We start from the raw sequence: 5,490 nt of genomic DNA, 5'->3' as shown, positions 1-5,490 counted from the left end.
GAGCGGGCGGGGGGGGGGGGTGTGGGGTAGAAGAGGAAAGCATGAGTCCAGTGCATAATGGTATGTTTTAAACCATGTGCCTCTTTCCAGACTGGGTTATTAAATTAATTCAGAACTTATGCTTACACTTAAAAGATTTCTGTCATATTTTATGAACACGATGATCTCAGAGCAATTTGCACTGGAAATGTGTCATATTAAATCAGGGGCACTAATAAACTTTATGACTTAAACTCCACATGGATCAGACGCGGCAGATAAACCATCCTATTTTTGCACTCATATTCATGCCATTGAAATACAGCTCCTCCTATGGGAAAACATAAATAAATTTGATAACATTCCATCTGCCCCTACATAAATGTACCTGTCGGGCATTACCTGTCCTTCCTGTTCCTCCACACCGAAGCTTGTGATGCTGGTGGGACGGGTTGACCCAGGCAGAGATATTTCTTCAGGATTTTAAAACACTTTGTCTCCTATGGGCTTATGACCTTCCGTTCACTCTGGCGCATTCCTTTGTGCTGGGCTGTGTGTAACTGTTCAGAAGTGTTTTACAGGTACAAATGCGGTGTAAAAAGTGCTAGATGGTGAGTTATGACACCTGAGTTCTTCTGGTTCTGCTTCTGGCTGACTCTGTGATCTGTGCACAAATCAGACAGGACGGTGTAACAGAAAGAGCCCAGGCACTGGAATCAAAGGTTTATTTCCATTTAACAGATGTTTTTTGAAAGCCTAACGTGATCCAGGCCCTGTGCAAGGCACTAGAAATACAAGAATGAATAAGAATTCAACTAGAACCCCAACAGGGTAATTTGGGAAACTAAATTAAATTATTATAAAATTCGTGTTGATCTGTACACATCTATAGAAATGCTTTGTAATTTTTTGTTTGTTTTGTTTGTTTTAATTTTTATTGAAATATAGTTGATTTACAATGTTGTATTAGTTTTAGGTGTATAGCAAAGTGATTCAGTTATACATAATGTATATGTATTCTTTTTTAGATTCTTTTCCATGATTTTTTTATATTCATATAAATAAATAAGTGTCTGAGACTAGCCAAGAGAATTCAGAAGAGTGAGGAGGGACTTGCCTCACCAGATATTAAATACAAAATCAATACATTCAAAGTGTTGTGGTGTTGCCAAGCTTGCATGCAAACTTCCAGCCAACAAACCTGTGGATGTGGGAGTTGGGGTGAAAAGAAGGGAAATGATTGAAAGCCTGTATTCAGAACACATGGACTTCCCAGGAGTCCTCACCAACACGAGCAGCCAAGCATCTGCCTTCCCTATTACTCAAGGAAGCTAGAAGTCTTCTCTCTGAAAAAAAATTAAACCAAGGAGATTCTAAATTCAGGAAGATGGGTTCATCAAAGCTCAAGAGCTAGGCAAATAGTGAAAATAAGAGAATTCCATGAAAGTCTACTCTTTACATATGAAGGACCCTCCACCCTTTCCTGTTCTGTTTCCAAAATGCAAGCAGCCAAGTACACCCTCACACACATCAACAGAATTCTAAAGCAGGAGACTGGATGGCACTTCTCTGGTAGGAAAAAAAAAAAAAAAAGACCCCCAACATACTGACACTAGAGAGATACAGTGAAAAGAGTCACTGGCAACCTGATCCTCCTCCCCCAGTAAATCCCCTCCCCCAGTCAAAAACAACTCCAATTAAACATAGACAAAGAGCTTTAAGGAAATCATCAGACCCTTAAGGAAATCCTTTTCATAGAAGATACAATGGAAAGTAAACATGAGAAAAAGAATTTGGAAGGAAAATAGACAAGGCCATAATATTCTCAGAAAGATAACATGATTTTTTCATCCATAAAGCAAAAGTAAAATGCTATTTAAAAGGTATTAGTGCTATTAATGCCCAACTTGAAAACAAGAAACAGCTCTTAGAAATTAAAATTGATAACCAAAATAACATTATTCAAAAGGATTAAAATTTAAAAAGTAAGGAAGTCTCCCATAAATTATAACTAAATGACAATAAAGTAGCAAATAGAGGGACTTCCCTGAAGGTCCAGTTAAGACTCCAAGCTTCCACTGCAGGGGGCATGGGTTTGATCCTGGTCGGGGAACTAAGATCCTGCATGCCATGCAGCATGGCCAAAAAAAAAAAAAAAAGTAGAAAATAGAAGTAGAAAAGATCTGAAGACTTGCTGTAAACCCAAAGAATAAGAATCCAAATACTAAGAATTTCATAAGAATAGAAGAGAAAAATTCACTGGAAGGAAATTATTGATGGAAACATTAAATACAATTTTATAGAACTAAAGGACATGAGGGTTCTCCAAGTGACTAGCATAGTGAATGAAAAAAAAGTCCACATCTAGGAAGGTCATTGTGAAATTTCAAACAATAAGATAAAGAGATAATCCATAAAAAGTCCATAGGTCAAGGTAGAGGTGGAGGGAACAGGTGCATATAAAGAAATGGGAATCAGGATGGATCAAACTTCTCAAAAGACATCCTAGATGTCAAATGATGGTAGATCAATGTCTTAAAAGTTATGAAGGGAATACAAAAATCAGTTGCATTACCATACACTAACAATGAACAAACTGAAAAAGAAATGAAGAAAACATTTTCATTTACAATAACATTGAAAAGAATGAAATACTTAGGAATAAACTTAACCAAGGAGGCAAAAGACTTGTATACTAAAAGCTACAAAACATTGCTGAAAGAAATTAAAGAAGACACAGAAATGGAAAGATGCTCCTGTTCATGGATTAGAAGACTTAATATTGGTAAGATGTCAGTACTACTCAAAGCCATCTACAGATTCAGGGCAATCTATTAAAATCCCAACAATGTTTTTGCAGAAATAGAAAAAAATCATCCTATATTCATATAGAATCTTAGAGGACCCTGAAAAGCCAAAACAATCTTGTAGAAGAATAACGAAGTTGGAGAAGGTCTCACACATCCTGATTTCAACACATACTACAAAGCTACGATAATCAAAACAGTGTGGCACTGGCATAAAAACAGACATATAGACCAACGGAATAGAACAGAGAGCCCAGAAATAAACCCTAGCGTGTGCGCAAATGACTCTTGACAAAGAGGCCAAGACCATTCAACAGTCTTCAGCAAATGTTGCTGGGAAAACAGCCACATGAAAAAGAATGAAGTTCTTTACCTTACACAATATACCAAAATTAACTCAAATAGATGAAAGACCTAAATGAAAGAACTAAAACTATAGAATTCTTAGAAGAAAACGTAGGGAGAAATATTCATGACACTGGATTTGGCAATGAGTTCTTGTCTATGTCATCAAAAACACAGGCAGCAAAAGAAAAAATAGATAAGTTGGACTTCATCAAAAAGTTAAATTTTTGTGCATCAAAGAACATTATCAACAGAGTGAAAAGAAAACCTATGGAATGGGGAAAATATTTGGAAATCATATATCTGGTAAAGGATTGATATTCAGAATATATGAAGAATTCCTACAACTCAACAACAAAAACACAAACACCCCAATTAAAAAATTGGCAAAGGACTTGAATAGACATTTCTCCAAAGAAAATATACAAATGGCCAATAAGCATTTGAAAAGATGCTCAATATCACTAATCATTAGAGAAATGCAAATCAAAACCACAATGAGATACCACTTTACACCCATTAGGATGGCCTGTATAAAATAAATCTTTAAAAAGCAGGAAAAAAAAGTGTTGGCAAGAACATGGAGAAATTGGAGCCTTTGTGCATTGCTGGTGGGAATGTAAAATGGTACAACTGCTATTAAAAAACGGTATGGCATTCCTCAAAAAATTAAATACAATTACCATGTGATCTAGTAATTCCACTTCTAGATATATACTCAAAAGAAGTGAGTTCTCTAGGCAAGATGGCGGTGGGGCGAGGCTGGTGTGACGTTAGTGCAGCCACGCCTTTCTTGGCAAGATCTCTCCACTTTGGATGTTACCAAGTTGACGCCACTTTCACATGAAGTTATAAGCAGACAGGCCACAATTAATATAGGTACAATTGGTCATGTAGCTCACGGGAAATCTACAGTTGTAAAAGCTATTTCTGGAGTTCACTCTGTCAGGTTCAAAAATGAACTAGAAAATAATATTACAACCATACTTGGCTATGCTAATGCTAAGATTTATAAGCTTGACGACCCAAGTTGTCCTCAGCCAGAATGTTATAGATCCCGTGGAAGTAGTACACCCGATGAGTTTCCTACAGACATTCCAGGGGCCAAAGGGAACTTCAAATTAGTCAGACATGTTTCCTTTGTTGACTGTCCTGGCCACGATAGTTTGATGGCTACTACGCTGAATGGTGCCACAGTGATGGATGCAGCTCTTCTGTTGATAGCTGGAAACGAGTCCTGTCCTCAGCCACAGCTTCTGAACACCTGACTGCTATAGAAATCATGAAACTGAAGCATATTTTGATTCTACAAAATAAAATTGATTTGGTAAAAGAAAGCCAGGCTAAAGAACAGTATGAACAGATCCTTGCATTGTACAAGGTACAGTAGCAGAAGGACCTCCTGTTATTCTAATTTCTGCTCAGCTAAAATACAATATTGAAGTTGTCTGTGAGTACATAGTAAAGAAAATTCCAGTACCCCCAAGAGACTTTACTTCAGAACTCCAACTTGTTGTTAGATCCTTTGATGTCAACAAACCTGGCTGGGAAGTTGATGACCTTAAGGGGGATGTAGACGGTGGTAGTATTCTAAAAGGAGTATTAAAGTTGGGCCAGGAGATAGAAGTCAGACCTGGTATTGTTCCAAAAATAGTGAAGGAAAACTCATGTGAAAACCCACCTTTTCCAAAATTGTATTGCTTTTCGCAGGGCATAATGATCTTCAGTATGCTACTCCAGGAGGGCTTATTGGAGCTGGAACAAAAATTAACCCCACTTTGTGCCAGGCTGACAGAATGGTGGGGCAGGTACTTGGTGCAGTAGGAGCTTTACCTGAGATCTTCACAGACTGGAAATTTCCTATTTCCTGCTTAGACGGCTTCTAGGTGTACGCACTGAAGGAGACAAGAAAGCAGCAAAAGCTGTCTAAGAATGAAGTGCTTACGGTGGACATAGGATCCCTGTCGACAGGAGGAAGAGTTAGTGCAGTCAAGGCTGATTTGGGCAAAATCACAGAAGTAAGAGAAAAAGTTGCCCTTAGCCGAAGAGTTGAGAAACAGTGGCGTTTAGCTGGTTGGCGTCAAATAAGAAGAGGAGTTGACAATGAAACCAACAGTAGATGATGACTGAAGAATTAAAAACAGATTTGGATGAAGTCGTAATTTCTCTTAACAACCTAGGGGTATATTTTCAAAGCAACAGTGAGGACAGCTCATTACCTTAGGAGTAGCTGTAAGATTATTATCATTTTTTTGTGATGAAAATGTAACCTCTAGTACTAAAATAAGGTCTACAATAAAAGTAAAAATTGGCATGATGTTGGATTGAATCTACATTTTACCAGAAATTAATCATTCCC

General features: G+C 37.6%; 1 pseudogene; it reads left to right on the top strand.

Annotated features, from left to right (window-relative positions):
- Positions 1 to 5,261, top strand: part of LOC112413126 (eukaryotic translation initiation factor 2 subunit 3, X-linked pseudogene) — a 159,566-nt pseudogene extending 154,305 nt beyond the window's left edge.
- Positions 5,262 to 5,490: the final 229 nt, after the last annotated feature.

This window comes from Neophocaena asiaeorientalis, unplaced genomic scaffold, assembly GCF_003031525.2.
Source record: "Neophocaena asiaeorientalis asiaeorientalis breed wild unplaced genomic scaffold, Neophocaena_asiaeorientalis_V1.1 scaffold14, whole genome shotgun sequence".
NCBI lineage: Eukaryota > Metazoa > Chordata > Mammalia > Artiodactyla > Phocoenidae > Neophocaena > Neophocaena asiaeorientalis.
This window is presented reverse-complemented; position numbering and strand designations above follow the sequence as displayed.